Consider the following 25,640-nt stretch of genomic DNA (forward strand, 5'->3'; position numbering starts at 1 on the left):
GTCAAGAAACTCAGTAGAGTCTTAGAGCAACGGAGAATAAGGCAAGGTAAATGGGTTCTGGGTAAGTCATAAAGGCAAATGGTATCTGCGTCTGAAGAGGGCAATGGAAAATGGCAAAATGGGGTTAAACATCTCTAGGAACACACACTATTATAAACAGTTGAAAACAATGTTGCAGTTAATGTTGCATCTCTTCCTTCTCTCGTCCAATCAGCTTTCGGTGCTCTCCTGGGAACAGGATCACTCCTCTTCTTCTCAAACTAATACAATAGTCCACAAACAGAAACGTTAAACTTGTTAATTTTAAATTACTTGGATTCTTGCAAAACATTTTCTCATGTGAGACTTCTTTTCTCACGTCTATCTACATGTCTTACCTTCTAAAATATCATCTTATACATTTTGCTAACAATGATCTATGTAAAGCTGAGGGTAAAAGAACAATGGATGGACAGAATTCTGAGCAATGTCAAACATTCACCCCAGTACAGAGATCTGGGCCTAAATCCATTGTTGTTTAGCTTCTCATGCCATTCGAGTATAAACCCAGCCATATGCAAATCAGTCTTGACCCTGCAGCCCATGGGAACTGTCCAGCCCAACCTGCCAGGCCAGGTCCTCCCTGGACTGGAAACAAGCATCCTAGAACCGGTTTCGGGAGATCACCCCTCATCAGCCAGGCTAGCTTGACTACAGTGGCTTGGGGAGCACGGGACCCCCGTCTGGGCATAACCATCCCACTCGGGGTGACACAAGTAATGATAAAATGCTGAACAATGTCAAATATTCACCCTAGTACAGAGATCTGGGCCTTAATCCATCCTTGGTTTGCTCCCCATGCCATTCCAGTTTAACCCCGCCAGACGCAAATCAGTCTTGACCCTGCTCCCAGTGGGAACAGTCATAGTGAGCAAAGGAACGATGGATTAAATCCGGATCTCTTGACTGGGGTGAGTGGTTGAAATGTTTTCCAGACCATGCTTGCTGAATTTGTTCCTGCACTTTATGTCCCTGAGGGCTTTCTTGTCGATTTCTGCTCAGAGCTGGACGTGAATCTATTGGAGAACTTACTTCTCTTTCCTGTTTTCTGCTCGTCTTTCAGGCCTCCACGATCTTTGCTGTTCTGCTGTCTGGATTACTGTGAGGAAGAGTGTCAGTTGGATCATGGGCTGAGCAGCAGGAAGGCTGCTCCTGGTGGGGCTGATTACAAGTGTACTACTGAACTTACTAGAAGACCATCTTCACTGCTAAGAACAATAAATCTATTCATCTATAACATGGGTACTCACAAACTTTCTCTCGGGGGCCAAATTTACAGTGTGGTTTCTGGCTGAGGGCCGCACCGGTGGGGGCGGGGCCAGTGGGGGAGGGGGCGGGACTAGAGCAAAAAAAAACTATGACCATGAGGTTGAACACAGGCCACTGCAGCGGACGCCTTCATCCACTGAGCCACCAGACCCGGTATGCACACATATCTATCTATCTATCTATCTATCTATCTATCTATCTATCTATCTATCTATCTATCTATCTATCTATCTATCTATCTATCTATCTATCTATCTATCTATCTATCTATCTATCTATCTATCTATCTATCTATCTCTCACTCTGTCTCCCTCCCTCTCTATCTATCTATCTATCTGTCTCTCACTCTGTCTCCCTCCCTCCCTCCTCCCTCCGTCTCCCTCCCTCTCCCTCCCTCCGTCTCCCTCCCTCTCCCTCCCTCCGTCTCCCCCCTCTCCCTCCCTCCGTCTCCCTCGCTCTCCCTCCCTCCCTCCCCCTCCCTCTGTCTCCCTCGCTCTCCCTCCCTCCCTCCCCCTCCCTCTGTCTCCCTACCTCTGTCTCCCTCCCTCCCCCTCCCTCTGTCTCCCTCTCTCTCTCCCTGTCTTCCCCCCTCTCCCTGTCTTCCTCCTCTCCCTGTCTTCCTCCTCTCCATGTCTTCCTCCTCTCCCTGTCTTCCTCCTCTCCATGTCTTCCTCCTCTCCCTGTCTTCCTCCTCTCCCTCTCTCTCCCTCCCTCTGTCGCACTCTGTCTTCCTCCCGCTGTCACCTCACCCGCTGCTCTCACTCCCTGCTGCCCTCCATCACCTCACCCTGCTGTCCTCTGTCACCTCACCCCGCGCTGAGACGGCTTCCAGGGAACGCACACGGCCGCCGCACCCAAGTACTTCACAGGTCTTTTAAAGACCATTCACTTGTTAATGAGACTTTGTTGTATTTCCTCTCTTCTTCGCGCCCCTGCATCTCCACTCAATCAGAGGGGAGATGCAGGGGCGCTAAGAAGAGGTGAAATACAACAAAGCCTCATTAACAAGTAAATGGCCTTTAAAAGAATCGCCCGGCCTCACAGCTCCGCGCTGCTGTAACCGGCGGTGTTCGCTGACAAGCACAGGGCACAGGCACTGTCTGCAAGGTCCGCGGGCCGCCAAGGAAGGCTTGCCGGGCCGCTGACGGCCCGCGGGCCGTACTATGAGTACCCGTGATCTATAACTTAACCTCGACTACTGAAACAACTCCTTACATCATAACATAAACTGGCGATGAGTTGGTTAATCTTCTTCAGGAACTACGCGTGAGGATCTACTTTAAGCTTCTACTAAAGACATTTTCTTCTTAAGATACTATTTTTAAGAGCCTATTCAAGAATTTTACGCCCTGCTGCCCCAACAGTGTCCTGCTTCATAGGACCGCCCATAGACAGGGCATATTTTTCTGCTTAACAATCGATTTAAATCTGGATAATGATGGCTCAAATGATGAAAAGGGGAGAGGGCACTCCCATTCTTTTGCGGTAAGACAAATGTAGCATTTTCGGAGTCTCAAGTTACTAATGTGTCATTTTCTCTCTATATGCGGCATTTTATTCAAGTTGCTCACCGCACACTCTCACCGTTATCATCGTGCGCCATTCGAATGGTCCACGAGGAGTTCATACTTGCTCTGCGTGCACTCGTTTACTGCTAATAGACGCTTTTCAACTCTGACGTGCCTAGAGCCATCCGGCGTGCGTCGTCTCTGCATGCCGCCATTTTGATTTGGAGTGATCCGTCCAGCATCCATCTAGATTCTTCTCTGCAATCTTTTTCTCGCAAGTTGGTGTGGCATGACGTTCGTGGATCCAGATTCATAAGTGTGTTGAGGGGATACTTTTAAAAGCATCTTATTCGTCCTGCTGCCGCCTGAACTCAGATACGCTATGGAGTCTACATTGCTGCATTTCTCTTTCATCATTATAATTTGTTTACTCCAGTATATTTGCTTCGGGATTGAAGTAACGGAATTTTTTCATTATTCTTTTGGTTCCCCTCTAGCAACGTCTCGATAACTTTTGATTCCAGCATGTCTTTTTGTATATTATTTTCTTCACTCTAGGTCACTTCACTATTCTGAGATGTCATCGTCCAAGCGTTACCTTACATTTTGTGGTCAGTCAAGGCTTTGCCATCGTTTTGACTTTGAGTTATTCTGCTTTTCATTGTACCTGTATATTTATGTTTAGTACTGCCATGATATTCATGACATCACATATGATTTTTTGATTCGATTTTTGCTGTTTTATTTTTAATGATGTTTGTTATTGCTATATTGTCAATACATGCAATTGTGCTGTGTACATGTGAATCCTTTCTTACATGCACATCTTCAAATGTTTTCTTTCCTGCCTGTACCGTGGATGTGCAACATTCACTTCTTTATCGGCCTATGAATTCTACTGTGTTTTTAACTACATTATTAAACTACCTAATATAGTGTATTTTTCACTTGTGCGCAGGTTATTGTGCTCTTGCATTCTTAATTTTGTTTGAGGTGTTACTAGACTAGAAGGGTACAGTCTACCTGCCTCTTACTTTCCTGTTTTTAGGTCTCGCCTACGCAGTGCGCATGCGCTGCGTAGGAGACCTTTAGTAATCGTTTCAGTTTTGACCCCAAAAACGTGCACGCGTTCCATTGCTTTCACTGGCAACGCGTGCACGTGTGGCGATTCCCTTGCGGGAGCGAGCTTTGAAACCATCTGTTAGTAATTAACAGATGGCTCCTTCTCGCTCCCGTAAGGGAAACAGGCGCAGGCCCCCTCCTCTCTCCCCTCCCCCAGCTGCCTCCTCCTCTTTTTTGCCGAGGCGCACGCACTTGTTTTGGGACTGCCTGAGCCTAATTGAAATCCCACCGACTCCGTCAGAAGCCCGGCGGTGGACCTAGCCGACATGAAGACACTCTCAGCCTGCAATGTTTGTCACTTCACTGTGGAAAGACACGTCGGCAGTTAGTGAGGTGAGTGAATCACGGCCAGCGGCAGGTGGAAAGCGAAAAGATTAGCGCTTAGCCGCGGGATCCATTGGTTATTCAGCTTTGGAAGTGATCTGCTGTAGCCGAAATTGGCTCCAGAAGGAAACCGACTGCCCCAACCATTGTACTATAAGTTACCATTCTAACGCAAAGGTAGCCCTGTGCCATTATTGTCCGGGGCCTAATGCTGTTGAAGACAGATGGTGCTTGAGAGGCTGCTGCGGAAGTCCCTAGAAACCTCACAATGGGGAATTCTACTACTAATGTAGGAGTTGGCATGAAGGGATCCTGGCGAGACATATAAGACGCTTTGGGGTGTGCGTTCGGAGACGTTACTGCGATTAAAGAATCAGCAAAAGCCGACACGGTTCCAATGTCTTTGTAAGTCCATTTCCAACTGCCCCGCCTAGAATCCTAGAATACATTCCAGATCTACTGTACCTCACATCCTAGCACTGTATTTATAGTAACAAATATGCACACGCACTCGCATGCACGTTTATTGATACGCTATCTTACACCGACAAGACGAGATTGTTATAAAACATCACTCCTGACCAGAGCCCAAGTTCTATCACAGAGGGATTAAGGTAGTAATTAAATGATTTGTCTCGATTGACGATTTAAAGGGTTTTCTTTGAAACCCCCCCAGACCCCTACCATTCACCAGTGCACCTTGACAAAGAGGTGTTATTTGCGAACATTAGCTCCCTACTCATCCTTTAAATACTGTAGTTTAGAATCTTTTGCTGTTAAAATGATGCCTTCCGCATCAGTCCTGTGCTGTTTTTATGTATTTAGTGAGTGAAAAGAGTGATTCATTACCTTTGCCGTAATTGGTGGCGCTTATGTCAGTGACAATTTCTGCTCACTTTCTTTTAGTTCATTGTTCCTGTACTCCAATGGTAAGATTTGTGCCTTAAATTACTCAAACTAGGATAATCTCTTAATTCTTGTATTCTTGCATCATAAGAGTAATTCGTTTTTTGGTCGGGGAGGGGAAGTCTTGATTGGTAGAATGGGATTACAATATGCCTGATTTGGTGGCGGGGAAAGCAGAGGAATTTCTCCTGCAAACATTTTGTGTTTCTTTACCTGAGACGCAAGAGTGAGTGCCTTTTCTTATAATTGTTCATGCTTGTTAGGACAGTGCAGATGATCATTAGTTGAAACTTCATTATGTGTTTAACTTTGTTGTTTGGCTTAAAAAACGTAGGTGTATCTGAACAATGTAGTAACGTTTGTTGGGTGTTTTAAAAAATGTTCTGGAAAGTTCCCTGTATAAGTGCCTGTGGTGTTGCCGATATAATAGACTATGTATAGCACCTTAAAACTAAATGAGAGTGAGGTGGTTAATAAGAAGCGCTATTCTGTAACCAAAGGTAATCATTTTGTCAACCCTACAAGGATGAAAAGTCAAAGCAGCGCGTCAAGGTTTGGACCATATGTAAAAAGAATCTGTTCTTTTTGCAAAAACAAACTGCAATTGCTTGCTTTATCATCAACTTCCCCACCTGCTTTAGGTTATGCCGTAGGCTCAATTTATTTTCAAGTAATCTTACAGTAGCTGTTTGAGATCTGACACCTTTTCTTTCAGCAGTTTATTCAAACAAACCTACTTGTGGGACACCAAGGGCCAGATGTATGACCCTTACGTTTTACGACTCGCAAATTGCGTCACTTTGCGACTCGCAAAATGCAATGCACAACAGTGTCACAGACACTGTTAGAGATTCCCAATGGGGTCGCAAATTGCTTGCCTCATCAATATGTGTCCCCAATGGGTATGGCTAGCACTCTCAGGGATGGTGGCATGCTGGCGTCAGCAGACCACCATGTCTGGGACTGCTTTTTCAATAAAGCAAGTTTTTTTTTAAATGCAGACCGTTTCCCTAAAGGAAAACGAGCTGCATTTAAAAGAGAAAAATGAAACTTTTCAGTTTCATTTTTTAAGGGCAGGCATTGGTCCCTAGGACCACTGCCTGCTCTTAAAAATATTCTTGCACCTATTCACAAAGGGAAAGGGGTCCCCTGGGGACCCCTTCCCATTTCCGAGTGGCTTACCACCCTTTTGAAAAGGGTGGTAAACTGCGAGTTTTTTGCATCCGCAAATGCGGTCGCAAAAGAATCATACATTGGTGTGAGACTCGCTATTAGGAAGGGACGCCCTTGGTACGCCTCTTCCTAATAGCGAGTCGCAAACCATATTTTGCGAGTCGCTAATAGGTTAGTGACTGGCAAAATATGGTTTGTACATGGGGCTGACCTATTTTGCGGTCGCAAACGGGCCGAATTCCCGTTTGAGACCGCAAAAACCGGTCATACATCTGCCCCCACATCTTTTGTCTTTCTGTGTACAGTTTATAAATCTGATGATTTTGTTTTTAAATAATTATAGTTGTTTCAATCCAATATTTCACAGTTCACTGCGATTGAACATCACCCCTTCCTCACTTCCACTGCTGGAACTGTTGAAAAATAGGCCCTTGTGTGCATAAAATCTAGCACAGAGGTTCACTGAACAAAAGGAGCTAGGAAACAGTTTGCCAGTATCAGTGCAAGGTACTGCAGTCTGCCACAGCAAACATGTGTCTAACTAGAGGGATCTATAGTAACTGCATAAAGGCCCTGCAGCCTGCATTGGGAATGTGTTGATAGTAGCTTTTCATGGACATGTGAATGTGGTCTTTAACCCCTTGGCTGCTAAGCCTTTTTAGGTCGAGCCTAGTGCAGCGCGCATGCGCTGCTCTATGGGAGGCTTCTTGTGAGCACTCCAAAACATTCTGTGTGGGTCTAGCAACTCCCACACATTTGATTGGCCTCTGCGTGTGGCTTTCAATAATGAAAGCACGCAAATGGCCAAAGGTGGGCGCATGTCCCACCTCTTTGTTTACTGGTCACTCCCACAGTGTTTTGCTTGCGGAAGCGAGCAGCGGCGCACTCGCGGTCTTATTGTCTTTTTTCCGCGTGAGGAGGGGCGCGCAGGGCAGCAGATGCATTCCTGTGCCTGCCACCACCACTCCTCTTGAGCTGCTTGTTAAATGTTCCTTTCTGCTGCAAGCAGTTAAGAGCGTGGTACAGAAATATATAGCTATATGCGCGCCGTGCCAGCCGCCTCCCCAGACGCACTGAGCCCACTGCGAGCTCGAGGACTTTCGGGAGATTTTCTTTTTAAATGTGTCTGATTTTTTCTGTAGATTTTGTAGTGCGTATCCCTCTGGGAGGGGCGCAGGAGACGCACAAAGGAGGTAAGAGTTTGTGGTGAGGTGGAGCATGTGGGGATTGCAATATATCCGACTTGGGGTGGTGGGCAGATGGTAAGTCGCTTTGAAGTTTAGTTTAGTGGCAGAATCTAGTGCTGTCCCGCGTCAGACGAACAGGTCTTCCAGTCCGATTTATTTTTCTTTGCTCTGTAGTATTAGTAATTGTTGCCTTTTCTTTGTCAACCCGTATGCAAGATTAACAGTAACTAGCCACAAAGAAACCTAAAGTTCCGAGCCTGATATTTACTAGACAGCAGTGGAAGATGGAGGTTGCGTGCTTTGAAGATTTATATAGTGCCCACACGGGCCTGACAGCTCTGTAGACTAATACAGCTTCTGCAAGACCCGTGTCTGATCACATGGTTACATTTTCTAAACCATCGCGCAGAGTTGGTTAAATCCCTTACGCGATATTTTGACGATAATGTGGGGTCTGTGTCATCGGCGGTCTCTCTGTGGGAGGCGTTCAAGACGGTACTCCGGGAGGAGGCCCTGTCCCTTATTTCCCATTCCCCGGAAGCGCGAGCGGGAGGAGGTGACCCGTGTGGAAACCGAGATAACCGAGTTGGAGGGTGATCTAGAATGGGGGGTGACGGATGACAAGTTACATGTTCTCCGACTCAAGCAGGCGGCCTATAAGGCCCTCGTCACGGAGGCGGCCAGGGGCCTCAGTAGAGAGCAACAGGGGAGACTGTATGACGTGGGTGACAAGGCTGGGAAATTGATTGCGTGGCTGGATAAAAACGAGAGAGCGAGTCGAGTTGTCCCGTCGATTGAGAAACTGGATGGTGTGTGTGTCACTGAACCGGGAGAAATTGTTGATTGCTTCGCTGAATATTTCCGTGGGGTGTATTCCCCGGTGTCCTCCCGCTCGGAAGAGGATTCCCATGCCCTGCTCAGGGATATCGCGCTGCCTTCACTTTCGGAGGAGGACAGAGTGTCGTTGGACGCCGCCCCAACATCTGAGGAAATTGCCCTCGCCATACGTTCGGTCGCTTCCGGCAAGGCCATGGGTCCTAATGGTCTTCCTATCGAATTGTACAAGCTGCGACCGGATACGCTGGCGCCGCATCTCCGTGCTATGTTCCTCGCGGCCCGTTCGGCGGGTTCCCTCCCGATAGATCAGCGTCTGGCTACTATCGTGGTTATTCACAAGGAGGGGAGGCCGCGGGACCGGGTCACGTCCTACAGGCCCATTTCGCTGCTGAATGCGGAACCCAAAATTCTCGCCAAGGTGTTGGCCAATCGGCTGGTTGGCGTGGTGTGCGATCTGATTCACCAGGATCAGTCCGGTTTTATCCCTCATCGCAACACTGCGCTCAACCTGCGGCGCTTGCATGGGGTGCTCGCGCGTGTCCCGTTCATACGGGAGCCGGCCATTTTGGCGTCCCTGGACGCCACTATGGCGTTTGACACACTTGAGTGGCCATATATTTGGGCGACGCTGGCGAAGTTTGGGTTTGGCCCGGGATTCATCGGTTGGGTGAAATTTTTGTATTCCGGACCGCTGGCGCAGGTGGCTGTAAACGGTAGAGTGTCGGCTCCGTTTGAGCTGGGCAGGGGCACGAGGCAGGTCTGCCCGTTATCGCCGCTCCTCTTCGCGCTTGCCTTGGAGCCCTTGGCGGAGTGGCTGCGGTGGCACCCTTCTATCCGTGGTCTCCGATGGACCCCCGAGTATGAGGACCGCGTATCTCTTTACGCTGATGATATTCTTTTGTACCTGGCTTCCCCGCGTAAATCGCTGATAGTGCTGGTTGATGTATTGCACTCATTTGGCCTCAACTCCGGCCTAGTCATCAATTGGGCTAAATCTTGTGTGTATGTCCTCTCTGGGGAGGCTCCTATCCTTCCGCGGGGTTGTCCTATCCAGATTGCCCCGCGGGGATTTAGGTACCTGGGTATCTTCATAACCCTGGACGCGGAGGCCCGGTATAAACAGAACTTGCTTCCCCCCCTCCAGCGCCTGAAGGATGATGTCGTGCGTTGGAGGCGCTTGCCGCTCTCGCCGCTCGGCCGGGCGGCATTGTTTAAGATGATGTCGCTGCCACGTTTCCTGTACGCCTTACAGAACACAATGGACGTTGTCCCGGCGCGCTACTTTCGTGAGGTGGAGAGTTTGCAGCGCCGCCTGTTCTGGGAGGGTAGACCACGTATCGCCCTGGCGAAGCTGACGCTCCCGTGGTACGACGGGGGGGTTGCCCTCCCAGACATCAAGCGATATTACTGGGCCTCCCAGCTGGCTGCGATAAATCACGGCCTTTACGGGCCCGCTCTAAACCCGGCCTTTGAGATGGATAAAATGTTACTGCCGGTCGGTGACTATAATCGGGCGCTTTATTCTAGCTCGCTCGACGCACGTCTGACGGGCCCCACGCGGGTCATGGTGTGAGTGTGGCACGCGGCTAACTTGGCGATGGGGTGGAAGGATCGTTTGACCCGGGCGACGCCACTATACGCATCTGAGCGGCTGGGCTCCCTGTGGACCTCGAAGGGCTTTGAGAAGTGGGACATGATAGGCATCAGCAGGGTGGGTGATCTCTGGACGAGGGGGGGATTCAAAACGTTCGATGTGCTGCAGACGGAATTCCAGTTGCAGGACAGGGAGTACTTTCGATATATGCAGATCCGTCATGCGTTGTGCTCCGTATTCCCGGACGTTGCCTCCATCCCGGAGTACTCCCCCCTGGAGGATAGAGTGCTAGATGGGCATGTACCGGACGCCACGATTTCATTAATTTACAAAAAACTCATCAATGATCGCTCGGGACTGCTGACTGGCCTTCGTGAGGCGTGGGGGGCTGACGGATTGGAGCTGGATGACGAGGACTGGGTGTCTGCGGTGGCCTCCCCGAAAGAGGTGGCCATACCGGCTCGCCTTCGCTTCGTCCAGCTCAAGATACTTCATAGGGTCTATGTTACGGGGCCGAGTCTGATGCGTATGGGCTATGCTGTGGACGGGTTGTGTAAGCGTGGGTGTGGTTCTCTGGGGACCTTTCTCCATATATTGTGGGAATGCCCAGAGGTGGCGCGATTCTGGCGTGGTATGCACGAGGTCTTGCAGGCAGTTACGCATGTGCCGCTGCTGCCCGAGGCGAGGAGATGTCTCCTGAATGTGTGGGAGCCAACCGATTACTCAGTGCCGCAGACGTGGTGGGTGACTCTGGGATATATGGTGGCTAAGCGTGATATTGCGCAATTGTGGGGTTCCCAGAGGTCACCGACTGTTTCGGCGTGGAAGGACAACATGGATTGGTGTATGTTTCGGGAAAAGGTGGTGTATGTTGCGAGAGGTAAGCCTGGGAAATGGGTGAAAGTGTGGGGCCCCTGGAACGCCTACCGTGGGGGAATCTGTACCCCGCCGCTGATGCCTGATCCGTCACCGGCCCCGTCTCCTTAGCCTGCTTGTCTTCCTGGTTCGGGGCATTGAGTTCACTTTGTCTCCGTCCCGACCTATCCCCCCCCCCTTGATATTCCTGTGGATCGGTAGGGTCCCCCCCAGGGGAGCACATGCTATTGTTTCTGATTGTGGGTTGCCTTGTGGACTTGTTTCTTCGTTATTTATATAAAAATGAAACCGTTGTGTGGGGTCCGGATGGTGTGGCTGCCACCGCTTCTTTCAACTCCTGTGATCACTCTTCTGCCGCAGCGTGTGTTCTACTGTTTGTATTATGTGCTCTTTCTGTCTGCTAGCGGCCGGCCTGAAGGTTGTAGGCCCATCTTTGTATATCTTTTGGATTCTGTAATAAACGGTTTCAAAAAAAAAAAAAAAAAAAAAAAAAAAATTCTAAACCATGTGGGTCCACGCTGCCACTTATCCTTCGATGGTCGACAAAGTGCCTTTCAGTTGGGTAATAAGCTTCTTTTGTTTTGTTTAGTACTAAACCAGCAAAAGTGCCATATGCAGAAGAAACACAATGTATCCAGTTGTGTGCTTTCATTTGAAACATCTCTGCATTCTGGGACTTGTAGTCAATACTTCAATTGAGCCAACTGGACACATAATCTTGTCTTTCTCGCGGTCTTCTTGTTATAGGCAGAGGATATCTTATGTGTGGAGTTCAACAGAAGTGGAAATACAAAAGGGTGACGTTTCCACTGAGGCATTCAGTTGTAGACAGACATTAGCACTGAATCGGATGTCAGTGAGGGGCACTTGTTACACGGAAAAGCATGTGGCTGACAGAAGTGTTCTCGCTTCACTTTGCTGCGTTCTTGCAATGTTCTGTAAGTGACCATGTTTGTGTTTTGTATTTTTGCAAACACAATGCTTCACTTGCAGTCCTAGGTGATGTACAGATTGTTTGAGATTTGCTTCACATTCATGTGGCATCTCTTTTTGAAATGTTTGTCATAGGCTTGTTTTTATCCTTGCTTCATGTATAGCTGACAGGTTTAATGCTGAAAAGGCATTGTTCTTGTTTTACTTTGACAAGCAACTGGGGCTAAATTGCTGAGTAGTTTTTTTAATCTCCTGTCTGTTCAGCAGAGGACTGATGTATTATGACCAGTTGACTATTTGGATGTGTTTCTCAAACCATAAAATGACGCTCTTAGCCTTTACACCCTTGGCAGAGAGACTGTATATTGAAGTCTTAGCCGCCAAAAATGTATTTTGCAGGACTATGCATTAAATGTGCTTATAGGATGAGTATGATCTATGTTTATTGGCCGACTGGAAAAAACGTGTCAACTTTCCCTCTACAATTTCTTGCTAAACGTGCTGCAAAGTATCGGCTAACTCCTTTAAAGCATACCAGTTTTGAGATGGTAGATGACCACTGTTGAGAGTAGTGTTTTGTTTGCCTCATTTATTAACAGTTGTTTGAGTGCTTGGCTACTAACCACTGAAGTTTGCACCAGTAATTAGGCATTCTGTAGTTTATTGCTGTTTTTTTTTAGTTCACCTATTTAAGCCAGAGACCGGGTGACCAATTTTGCAGTACTATTTCTGTAGCCTAACACCAACCAATTCTAAATTCATTTATCCTGTGTATGCTTTTCTCAAGTAAGGCAGAAATTGTTCTTCTGGTTGACACCTTCAGGGGGTGTAGTTTAGGTAGATACTTTAGTGGGGTAGTTCTCCCTCTCATCTTTCTTCTGATTGACACCTTTAAGGGGTGTAGTTCACGTTGATATTTCAGTGGGGTAGTTCTCCCTTTCTTTTTTCTTCTGGTTGACACCTTTAGGTGGTGTAGTTCACGTTTATACTTTAGTGGGGTAGTTCTCCCATTCTTTATTTACTTCTTGCTTATTCACCTAACTTTTCACTAGATTCCCTCCTCTAGGGATGATGTGTTGGGTGTAGTCACCCGTTGCTTGTTTCCTGGTTGGGTGTAAGCAACCCGTTGCTTGTTTTCTGGTTTAGTTGTTTTCTGCACATGTGAGAGTTGGGGAGTTCTGTGTGTATTTTGTTATGGGAGGGCCTGGCTTGTTTCAGGTTATGTCTCCTTCTCGGTGTCCTCGTTTGTTCTTAGGTTGTGTCTTTTCTTCTTTTCTGTGTTCCGTGTTTCTCTCACCTTCTATGCCAGTCTGGCCAGCTGGTGTGGTTGTGGTGGTAAATTGGGGCATCTTGCTTTTGGGTTGTATACGTGTAGAGGACTTATACGTATTTTTATATGTTTCTCTCCTTATTTTATGTCGTTTATGGACTGCATCTTTCTGCTTGTATTTTCTTGCTTTCTTTTTTTCCGCAAAGAAGGGAGATGTGTATCACATCTGGTATTAGTATGCGATATTTCCATTTTTGTGTTGTTACTTATTAAATGCATCTTTTATATATATTATTTCCTCCTTGCATGTTTCAGCATGATTATGCATTGTCACCATTGAAGTGCTTCATGTTTTCTTATGAAATGCTGTATACAATATGCATTTGCAATATTTTCTCATGCAAGTTTCTTCTGTATAACCCAGATGTTTCTACTTATATTCTCAATTGTTTTTCCTATGTATTTCTTCTGCCTTGCATATTCCAATATGTTTGGGCAGAGTTTATATAGCGCGAACTTGACCCGTATCCAATCAGGTATCAGAGCGCTTTACATAGCACCAGTTACGTTACATAAGGACACACATTCATTTTTCTTTTTTTTGTTAGGCACGGGGAGATTAAGTGATTTGCCCAGAATCAGAGGATGTTCAGCGTCATTACCGGGACTCAAACCCAGTTCCCCAGGTCCGAGGTCGAGCGCCCTAGCCATTAGGCCAACACCTCTCCCCGTTTATGCATGGTCACTATTCTAGTTCTTTGCGTTTCTTATGTAATGCTGTTTACAATTTGCATTTGCTATATTTTCTCTTGCATGTTTTTTTTGTATAGTTGCGATTTTTCTACTTATGTTTGCTATTGTTTTTGTGTATTCAGTAAAGGGGGAAGGTATGTTATATCTAGGTTTTCATACTATGCATCTTCACCGTTTCTCTGCCTCTGCTGCTCAGCCAGTGTGAATGTGTTGGGTAGAATGATGGTGTGGATGGTGATGTAATTGAATGTGTGGATTGCTGTGAGGAAGAGTGTCAGTTGGATCATGGGCTGAGCAGCAGGAAGGCTGCTCCTGGTGGGGCTGATTACAAGTGTACTACTGAACTTACTAGAAGACCATCTTCACTTTAAAGTACAATACATCGTTTCATCTATAACCTAACCTCGACTACTGGAACTCCTCCTTACATCATAACAATATGTTACAAATGAACACATACAATTTGGTGTACAGTCGTACTTAGTATCACGTCCAGGCATTTGTAGAGTTAAAACAACAGCAGATGGGCGATGTTTTTGACTCGGAAAGGTGGCAAATCTAGTAGTAAGTCAATTGGAAACACGGAATCCGAAACGTTTACCAATGCAGACGAAGTGCACGTGGGCCGGAAACAGAATAAATCACTAAATACGTTCTTATTAACAACAAGCTGTTTTCTTTATTCCTGCGTATTGCGATACCTTTTTCAGAGCTAGCGGGCGCTGTAATACAAACAGGCAGCATTGTGCAAACAGCTCTCCTATCTGCGCCCTGTACCTTTAATTACAACCATTATGCGTCGGGCTGAATGGCGTTGCCATAGTGACTGCAAACAGCCAGGCCTCCCACTTCCGGGCCTGCTTAGAGCTCATGCTCTCCTGTGCCTGTTTCACAATAAATGGCAGCAGGGTGAGGCTACCCCCGGGAACATCAGCTTTTTTTTGCCTCAAAAAATGGAGTTTGTTCGTGAAGAAACAGATTAAGATGAGAATGGAAGGCAAGATCGACCCTGCAACAAAAGGAACGTATTTCTTTCTATTGCGGCGGAAATCATCCCACGTTGACGTTTGGTATGTGCTTTGGTGTTGTTATAGTGTTAACAAAGGGATTAAAAGTTAACGAGGAGGGGGTCACTCATTTCTAGTTCCGTGGTGTTATTTAGATTTTGGGCGTTGTAGTTGGGCTTGATTAGACCACCGCACGACCCTCACATGCTAACGCTCTCGCTTTAGGTTGGAGACTTTCGATTTTTAAGATGTTATATTAGCTTTTTCCCGCTTTTATTTTCCTTCCATACCAAGGCAAGTAAATGTTGAAACCAAATTGACATATCAGCTAACGCTCTCAACTTAGGCTGGAAACACAATTAATTTTTTTAAGCTGGAAATGATGCAGTTGTAGATCTCTCGCCCTTAGAAATTCCTGCGATCCACGGTAATTAAATGAGGTAATCAAATGTCCTTAAATGCCATTATTTTTTGTCACCGGAGAAAGTCAGCCCCCCAAGTTTCATATTTTAAATCTGTTTTTTCCCCAAACGCTGTCATGCATTAATTCTCCAGATATTTTATTTGCAAATCTCCCTTTAAGATGTTCCCAAATGTTGACATGTACGATTATGATGCAATTTATACTAAAGGACCATAAAGTACTAAAACCTGATCAGAAGGGGTTAAATACTTGTGTTGATAAGAAGTCTGACGAAGTACCTGAAGCCATTTTAAAATTGGGCAGCTTTACATTTGGTAGCAGTGGTTAAACTTACCGCACATCCAAAGACAAATGTATGGGTAGTAGAACCGTACAGAAAGTTGACTTGTTTACATAATTCATATGATCTTGGATGCTACATAGATCGCACTATTGCTACCAACTAAGTGCATACAGAGTACATTAAAAAAACACACTCAGCCAAATGTATAGAAGATCCGGAGCACACCTCGAATTAGAGTACATAAGTAAGAAATCAGAAATAGAAAATCGTTAATTTTTTTTTTTAATATATATATATATATATATATATATATATATATATATATATATTCATATTCATAGAAGGGTTTGCCTTTTGTGGGATGCACTCGAGATGGATGGATATAGCACAAAGGAGATGTGGCCCCCAACCTCCAGACAGTTCTTGCGACGCGTTTCGGGCCTTGCGCCCTTCTTCTCTGGCAACTGTCACACAACAAACAAGCGCCACTGCCAGGTGATTCCTTTAAATAATTTATATATATATATATATATATATATATACACCAAGATGCCCAAAGCATTTGAAAGCGCACTCGACTTTCAGAGGAAACCAAAGGTTTGTTTTCAAGAAAGAGCGAGCATCAGCATTCAAATAATGTCTTTTTCCTTCCGACGCGTTTCGAGGCCATTGCTTTTTAGTCATGGATGATTAGCATGTTTCTCAGCAGATGACTCAGATCGCTGCGCTTGTCACGTGTCTCATTTAAAATCCCAAGTGGGTTTTGCAAAGTGCGTAAATGGATCAGTTGCATGCTAGGACTTGTAGTCCACAATCAGTCTCTAATTATTTTTAACCACAGTGGGCTCCGCTTTGAAGATGCTGTATTTAATCTTGTATTTCCCACAGTGGGGCTTGAAGCTGAAGCCCGTTTGTATTATTCGCCTCCGAAGTGCTGTAATGTGAGTCAAGGCACAGTTCCGACTCCCAGCCTCTGAATGGTAAAGAGATGGTGCAGCTCTCGACGGCAGGGCTGTCGTATTTTGAAACCAAGATGCCCTTGGATATGATGGATATTTAAATGAGACACGTGACAAGCGCAACGATCGGAGTCATCTGCTGAGAAACATGCTAATCATCCATGACTAAGAGGCAATGGCCTCGAAACGCGTCGGAAGGAAAAAGACATTATTTGAATGCTGATGCTCGCTCTTTCTTGAAAATAAACCTTTGGTTTCCTCTGAAAGTCTAGTGTGCTCTCAAATGCTTTGGGCATCTTGGTTTCAAAATACGAATACGGCAGCCCTGTCGTCGAGAGCTGCACCATCTCTTTACCATTGAGAGGCTGGGAGTCGGAACTGCGCCTTGACTCACATTACAGCACTTCGGAGGTGAATAATACAAACGGGCTTCAGCTTCAAGCCCCACTGTGGGAAATACAAGATTAAATACAGCATCTTCAAAGCGGAGCCCACTGTGGTTAAAAATAATTAGAGACTCTGATTGTGGACTACAAGTCCTAGCATGCAACTGATCCATTTACGCACTTTGCAAAGCCCACTCGGGATATTTAAATGAGACACGTGACAAGCGCAACGATCGGAGTCCTCTGCTGAGAAACATGCTAATCATCCATGACTAAGAGGCAATGGCCTCGAAACGCGTCGGAAGAAAAAAAAGACATTATTTGAATGCTGATGCTCGCTCTTTCTTGAAAATAATCCTTTGGTTTCCTCTGAAAGTCGAGTGCGCTCTCAAATGCTTTGGGCATCTTGGTTTCAATATATATATATATATATATATATATATAACCACAGTTTGCCCACAAACGGAGTTGCACTCAAAAGCAGGCGAATCCCATCACGCGGATTTTCACGAAGGATTCTTTATTCCAGCAACTGGTTACATCACCAAATATTTCATTTTGCGCCCTACGCGTTTCAAAGCTTCAGTGCTCCTTGTTCACGGGCTGGATTGCAATGGGCAGGTGCAGGCAATCACGAGTCACAAATGTGGTATTTATCCTCCTCTGATGGACCTCAACGCCTTCTGGGACTTGTAGTTGCTGTATATATATAGTGCTCTAAATGGACAAAAATAAGTGCAGGTACTCATCAAAAGAAGGGATAGACTTGCGTGGAGCTTGGGGCGGGCATAAGGGCGGTGCTAAAGGCGGAACAAGGGGTGGGGCTACATTTTTGACCTAAGGTTTTTATGCAAGAAATCTGCATGCATTGTTAGAATATAGGATGTATCTATCCATTAGCTTTTTACACTAATAACCATTTATATAGCACTTACTAATAAGTGTTTATTACTACCCAAAGTAACCCTTTTTTAGCAACCTTAACAAATGAAAAGATTGAGGAAAAAACGGTGCGCACACGGTGAAAAACTTGAAAAAAAAAAAATTAATAAATACATAACTTAGCATTTAAAAAAACGTACAAATTCACTCAAAAACCATAGGTTTCACACATGTTATAGTTAGCTGGACATTTCACTCGTAAAAAACCAATGAAATTCCCCCGTTATAGTTAGTTCAGATGACTATAACTCGCGCGACCGCCACTCTATCACAAGGATGATGTCATCAGTGATGTCATGAGTGATGCCACTGACCATGTCATGAGTGATGTAATATGTGACGTCATGAGCAGTGGATTGCGGGCGTGCGAGTTATAGTTATCTGAACTAACTATAACGGGGGAATTTCATTGGTTTTTTACGAGTGAAATGTCCAGCTAACTATAACATGGGTGAAACCTATGGTTTTTTAAGTGAATAGATATATACACCTTGTTGTTTAATGCAGGTCCTTGCTGCAGGGGCATAGTTCACTAAGATATATGCCAAGAATGTTAACTTGTGACCTACAGGGATGACAAGGATCTATGCAACAAAAACAGTATCCAACTGAGCTATATACATAAAAAAAATCTCTGAAATACATGTTGCATGCTTTGCTTTCCAGCAGGCACAATGACCCTCTATGCAATTTTATGGTGAGTTGAACCTTAAATTAGAATCTTTCTAGCAAGCGCATTAACCACCAGAGTTATCCACTTTATTGCTACTTATGGTGCCCCAATCTTACTTAAGAGAAAGGCACTGGCTTCCTATTTCATACGATTAGTAAATGCTTAGCTGCAGAAAAGCTAGCAATTCATCAGACACTTTTCATTCTCGGCACTAGTGGGTGTTTCTGTGTAAATGAAAACCAGAGTTGCTTTCCAAGGGACATACTTTGTGTAACTTCAGTAAGCAGCATATTCTCTCTCTCGCTGCCACTGGATAAGAAATGTTAACATAGAAACACTGGTGAAGTTGCTGCTGGTGGCTCTACCTTTCAACATTCCATTTTATGTAATTATTAATGAGTGGTGGACAGAATAAACAGGTTGAACATGTGATTTTAGATGAATAAAGGTATCTAACTGGGTTCTCGGAATACACTGTGTAATTAAAATATACACCCATATATGTAACACAGCACATATGTTGAAAAAAACGTCTCTGTTGGATAATCTGAATTGCTTTAAAATCTTTTGTTGACATTACTTTGCTGTATTTATTGCAATCCCACTTAAATAATAACATATTATATGCCTCATATACTTAATATAGTAAATGTCAAATGTATGCTTGCATTTTTAACTGTAGATGCAATAAATCTTTTTAAAAAGCAAGACATTCACATCACGTTACATATGGCAAGAGGGTCTGTCTGAATCGAAATATAGCTACTGACGTGAAGTCCCAGTCAGGAGATGAGACTTATTACAAATAAAATATGTTTCCTCTGCTTGTACTCAAATAACTTCTACCAATGACCAGCTGGGGGTGCAAAATAGATGAAGCGTTTCAGTTTTCCTGCTTTTGCTGTCTGACCACAGTGTGCAATAAATTGCAACCATGAGTGTGAGTTACATGCACTTACCTAGTCGTGCATTACATATATTGGCTTTTGCTTAAAATACAGCCGTATACTTCCTTGTGACATGTAGGCCAAGATGGTTTAGCGGTGGCTGCAAACATGTCTGTTCAAAGAGCATATCACATTTTTCTCAGTGATCAGTGAGTTTGCTACCAAGATACCATTATATTTACACATGCAAATAGGCAATTTAGTTGTGAAACGATGGTTAGAGATTGTGAAAGTAAGCACAACTATTTGTTCTGTCCAGGCATATTGAAAATACCCACCACAGGCAACAGTAACTGGAAAAAATGCTTGTATGTGTTTTGACGATGCACAATATCAATTATTTGACTTTTACATAGTTCTCAACATCTTGTTTTGTGATAGATGTACTGACAAATTTGTGTAAAAACGTCTAATAGCAGCAGTTTACAAATAGCGCTTCCTGCTACAGAAGCGTCATTGTAGCACTGTGTTACCCTGAGCAATGCCTCACACACTCGCCCATGAGGTTTTATAGCCTCCTGTCTGCACCCGCTGTGGAAGAACAAAGGATAAACTAACCTCTCTGCAGCAACACCTCTGCTCTGATGGCTTCCAGAGCAGCACATGCAGATCACTGTGTAATGGTGATAAGAGCAGCTGTTCTCTTGTACGAGCACAGCCCAGGCTTCCACTGTGATTAAGAGTGGATGGTGCTGCCGAGGTACGAGGTGATTGAAGACCGGAGCGCCACCTGCATCAACGCCAGGCCCTCGTGAGTACCTGTACTCTCCTTATTCAAGGAAAAGTGTTCCTGAACTCGATGCGAGAAAATGAAAAAGTGCCGGTACTCCGTACCGGTGAGTATCGGCCCATTTAAAACACTGTATATTGGTTGATGAGCAAGCCTGCTGTGCAGGCGAAACGCGTCCGACAACAGCCATCAAATTATTTTGGTGGTTCAAGACAAGGTGTCGTCATCCTTGGGTTTACGAGGTCGAGTGGCAATTTGATCTAGACCGTGCTTGGGTGGTTCAGCACGACGACACGCCCTCTGGTTTGGAGCAGCAGCGGGTCTTACACAAGCAGTGAATGCGGAGATATATATAAGATCGTGTACATCATATATGCCAGTATTTCAGAACAGGAAAATGAGAGATAGTAAAAAAATAAATCGGAGAAATGTATTTTCCCCATTTACTTCTGTTGAGGCAGAGGCAGTTTTAGGCTGGAGACAGCTAAAATAAAGCCATTTTTGGCATACGAATTTGTGAGTCTCCCGCCTGAATTAGGTTTGTTGCCATGTATGGTACATAGGCAGGATAAGTTCCTGAATGCAAATAAAAAGAATACAAACAGAGCCAGCCATAGAAAACTTTAATGAAGAACAGTTGAAAACTCTTTGTTAAGCTGATCAGATGCAGTAATATTCATAGGTGTGTGTATATAAGAAATGTTGTTGTTAGTTGACTGGGGTGTGAGCCCTAGTCAAGCAGGAACCACAATCCTTGTCAGAGTATTGCACAAACAAACCCCAAATAAACCAGTGCTCAACCCCCTGGTAGCTTGGCACAGAGCAGTCGGGCATAACTTGGAGGCAATGTGTAAAGTATTTGTGCAACACTTCAGATAGTGAAAACATGACAAAGAAAATCCCACTCCATGTTAGAAACATAGAGTTTAATTTAATTAATAAAACAAGACCAAAATGACACCAATCCAATTAGAACCAGCGATATTGAAGTTAAAAGTTTTTTGGTTGGGCCAGACCAGGACAAAGTCACAAGTTCAGGCCGACCACGATGGACTGCGGGCCAGCTACAGGGACCCAGTTAGGCTCACTGAACAAAGTACTTTCAATCCTGGTATGCAGAGCGTTGTGTGGATCAGCGTCAAAGATGCGTTGCGCAGCTGAATCAGATCTGAGATGCGGCAAGGCTGCGATGCGAGGACCTTCGTTGCCGAGGATCCTGTTGACAGGGCTTGCGATGCTAAGGCCAACGTAGGGGATGAGGCATGTAGTTGGGCGCTCAGTTCTGAAGAGTCGCGATGTGGAGTCCAGCATCGTTGTCGAGGTTGCCGTCGACAAGGGATGCAAGTACCTGCGCCGAGGATGTGTTGTGCAATGGCAGTTCCGAAGGCGTTGCGGCGGTGATACGGGTCTTTGCGACTGGTGCAATCCACGCAGCAGTTGAAATGTGTCGGTTCTGCTCGGGGTTGTGCAGCGCAGAAGATGCATCAGTTTCTCAGGATCCACCAACACTGGCAAAGCACTGTAAGCCCACTTCCAGGGACCAGTTGGCAGGGTAAACTTACAGATTGCAGAGTCCAGGTGCAAGGTTGTTGAGAGCCTGTTATCTCCCTGAGGCTTCAGATCAGGAAGCCAGACAACTAGCCCTTAGAGTCACTCAGGGTTCTGGATTTAAGGGATGCAGGTCCAGTTCTCACCCATGCAAAAGGGCAGTATGCATCATGTCGATACAGCAAAGCAGGAGTCCAGCAGAGTGGATTCCTTCAGCAGCACAGCAGTCCTTCTTCCTGGTCCGGAAGTGTACTGAAGAGTTGATGTCTGAAGTTCAGTATTTAGACCCAGTTGTGTAGGAGAAGCTTCTAGAGGTTTCCCCTTTGGAGTCCCCAGGCATCCTGCCTTCCCTGTCTACAGAATAACTACAGGGGGTATGCAGCCCTTTGTGTGGAGGCAGGATACAGCCTATTCAGGTGTAAGTGGGGCTGGGCCCAGTCCTCCATCTCCTCCTGCCACTGATGGCCTATGCAGGCACACCTAAGCTCCCTATTGTGTATGGCTGTCTAGGAGGAATACACAAAGCTCACCTGTTGGCTACATGGAGTCATGTAACCAGAGTCCGACTACAGGCATTAATGGCTAAGGCAAGAAAATGCCAACTTTCTAAAAGTGGCATATTCAGAATTGCAATAAAAAAGTCGACTTTACCATTAGTTAGGATTTTAAACTGTGATTCAAGAGAAACCAAACATGAAATGGTGTCCCTTCCCATGTGGAAATTACACTTATAGAATGTAATAAGGCAACTCCAGTGTTTTTCCTATCGGATAGATAGGCCTTGCAGTAGTGAAAAACGAATTTCAGAGTTTTTCACTACCTGGACAGATAAAACTTAAAGTGTCCTACTTTTTAAATACATTGCACCCTGCCCTCTGGGCTGTCCGGGGCCTACCCTAAGGGTGTCTTATATGTATTAAAAAGGAAGGTTTGGAACTGGCAAAAGGTTTACTTTCCTAGGTCAAAATGGCCAAACGTCTCTTCTGATATGTTTTCTGTGAATCAAGGACCAAGCGCAGATTGATTAAAGTTATTCAGTCCCCATCCGCTGCTCCCGACATGATTCAGGTAGTATTTCTTACCCCTCCCACTCTCCCTGCTTGCTGCTCCCTCCATAGTACTTTCTTTTGCATGTTTGATTAGGCACTCTGTAGAGAGTGCAGTGCGTTTTATAACTTTCACCCTTGTGTTCTTTTCTGTGAAACACACCCTCCACCGGTGCCCCCTCTCCCAGTGGTGGCTGGTGACATTTGAAACTGGTGGGGCATAAAAGTTGGGGATGAATTTTACTTAGAGAGCAAGTGCGGCCGACATAGGAGGTGTTCAGCCCATGCATCATTCACCCAATCATCCCCCATTAATTCCTCCATGTTTGTCATCCACTGTGTTTATCTGTTCATCCATCCATCTGTTCTTCTAGAGATTCTCCCATTCACTTACCCATCCATATATCCATTCACTAGAAAATCTTCCACGCATTTGTCCATCATTTGGAGCATTCATCCATTCATTCCTGTATACATTCACTCTTCCTTCCGGACACACTCTCCTGTAACTCTTCTGCCCACTCATCCATCTATGTATCCTTTCACCATTGGCGAATCACCAGAGCATCCAGCCATCTTCAGACAATCTCCAATCTGGGGGTGGGCGGAATTTGCGAAATTGACTTTCGCAAATTATCGCGAAATTGCGCAAAATCTCCGAGAGCACGCGGAACTTTTGCGAAGATGCAGAGATTGCTTTTCCCGCCCGTTCGCGATTGTGTTTTTGCGTGCTCGCGGGGAAATATATCTCCAACTTGACCATGCGGTTGCTAATGGACGCGGCCATCTTGCTCGCGATGCTTATTTCTTGTTCCGGGTCGAATGACGTGTTCACGATCGCAAACTCTCGCAGGATAGCGCGACCGGCTAACAACAATCCAACATCTCGTGGTGCACGCAAACGGATAGGAAAACTCGTCGGCGAACGCAGGGACCCGGTAAGTCACGATCCCGCACACGAGAACTCATTTGTAAAGCGCAAACAAGAAAAATTCTTCCATTTCGCTGCAGATTGCGAAAGTTTTGACATTTTCGCGCTCTCCACGGAACGGAAAATGTCAAAATATCGCAAATTCCGCGAGCTGAACGAAATTTACCGCCCAGGCCTACTCCAATCCATCCATCTCAATGAAAGTATATTTGGTTGTCTGTATTTGAACCACGTTCTCAATTAGCCTGTTTGCCAGACAAGCGGAATCCCAATATTGTATCAGGTCACAACACTATACAGATATGGTGAGATTTTAGCATTATGAAACCCTTCGTGGGCCGATGGAGACTGAATATGTCCGGGTAAAGATGATAAACAATGATTGAGAGTTCACATGTGCACTTATTTATGAAACTGTGAGGGCACAATACCTTCTACCCAGACTGTTTGCGCTGTAGGTACAGCATATATATGCAGTGGGATTGTGGAAAGCCAGTCAGAGCAGCCAGGGCGGACGGGGCATAGAGAGTGAGAGAAGAAAAGCAAGGGATTAGGAAAGAGAGCGGAGTAAAGAGAGGGAGGAAGGGGGAGGTGAACTGACTGAATGAGGGATAGAGAATACAGTCTAGGCGAGCAGGACTAAAAGGGAGAGAGGCCCGGGAAAGAGGCAAATGAGAACAGGGCAAGCGACCACTGAAATGGGAACGAGTGTGACCAAGGAGATGAGTGGGAGCATGAGAGAAGAGAGTTGAGAGGAAGGGGAGCGAAAGTGGGCAGAACTGGTCACACCAGAAGCAACACTTCTGAACATAGACACAGGACAGCCTCTTGAAGACTGCTTCCACCCTGACCGGTACTGATATGAAGGCTTCCTGGGGCAAGAGGAGTGTAGAGGAGGAGAGGAGTTGTGTGAGAGAGAGAAGGGAGCGGGAGAGAGGGAGCGCCATAACAGAGTAAGAGAATGCAGAAAAGAAAAGCCAGATAACCCTCTGTGATCTCTTCCGAGACGGATCATGTTGTAAAGCCTGTGCAGGATCATCACACAAATTGTTCGGTGCAGAACGTGCACATAAAGTCGCACACTAACGCAGTGGAGCCTGGCGACATTTTAAAGTGGCGGTGGAGCAGAAGCAACCATCAAGAACCGCGTTGAGCGAGAGAAGTCGTTTTCTCCAACTCTTTCCAGGAGTATTGTGCTCTATTTAAATTTGGAAAAATAAAGAGCAAATCCAAACATAATCTAGCAAACATCGAAGCACTGACTGAATGCACTGATCGGCACATGGCAGCTGAGGCTACCGTAGCTCACCTAGGTCAGTGCATTCCATTGCCTCTTCATGCTGTGCTGCCTTTGCTTTAAAAGAGTGGGATGTTGTGAGACGTCCTCGCTCTGCCTGTAGCAGTTTTGTGCAAAAACCATCCTGCCTCCAAACAGTTCTTCTTCACGCTGTACTTTCACCTTCATACCCCCACACAGTGTCGTCCGTCGTTCTGCAGGGAGCCAAAGAGCGTACTGCCAGACAGTGAAAAACCTATGACCAATCACTGTAGCATCAAAATAAAGAAGCAGAGTGATTGGCAATGCTCTTTAATTATCCTGCCCCTGCACTTCCTCATGTGCCAACCCCCAGATCCAATCCCGTAAACACTCTCATACTGTTTGCAGTACACCGCATGACCGCAGCACCAGGATTGGAGCGAAAAGGTGAATCAAACGTTCCATGGGAGACAGGGAGGCTGTGACTGTGTTCCCCTGGCTCCCTAATACATTGTGAGTTCGGGAGGCTTCAAGTGCGCATGCCAGGTTGGACAGAACAAGACACCCGTCCAAACTGACATTCGTACTACACTTGCTAAGGACAAAGTAGTCTATTGCTCCTAGTGCCCTGCCAATAAACAGGATTGGCCACACCCTTTAACCCTTTCGCTGCAGCGGGAATTCCGCCGCAGCGCTGGGTGGGTGCGGGGGGGGC

The 25,640-nt window shown here is 45.7% G+C and overlaps 1 protein-coding gene across 10 annotated transcripts in view; it reads left to right on the forward strand.

The window, feature by feature from the left end:
* Positions 1–14,618: 14,618 nt before the first annotated feature.
* The window catches only part of CCDC160 (coiled-coil domain containing 160), a 252,281-nt gene continuing 241,259 nt past the window's right edge, over positions 14,619–25,640 (forward strand). For all 10 annotated transcript variants that reach the window (XR_014962216.1, XR_014962217.1, XM_085607901.1 and 7 more), the window contains exon 1: positions 14,619–14,861. The gene's annotated coding sequence lies outside the window, so the exon portion shown is untranslated. The remainder of the gene's footprint in view (positions 14,862–25,640) is intronic.

The sequence above is a fragment of the Triturus cristatus genome, chromosome 5_2 (genome assembly GCF_964204655.1).
Source record: "Triturus cristatus chromosome 5_2, aTriCri1.1, whole genome shotgun sequence".
NCBI classification, from domain to species: domain Eukaryota; kingdom Metazoa; phylum Chordata; class Amphibia; order Caudata; family Salamandridae; genus Triturus; species Triturus cristatus.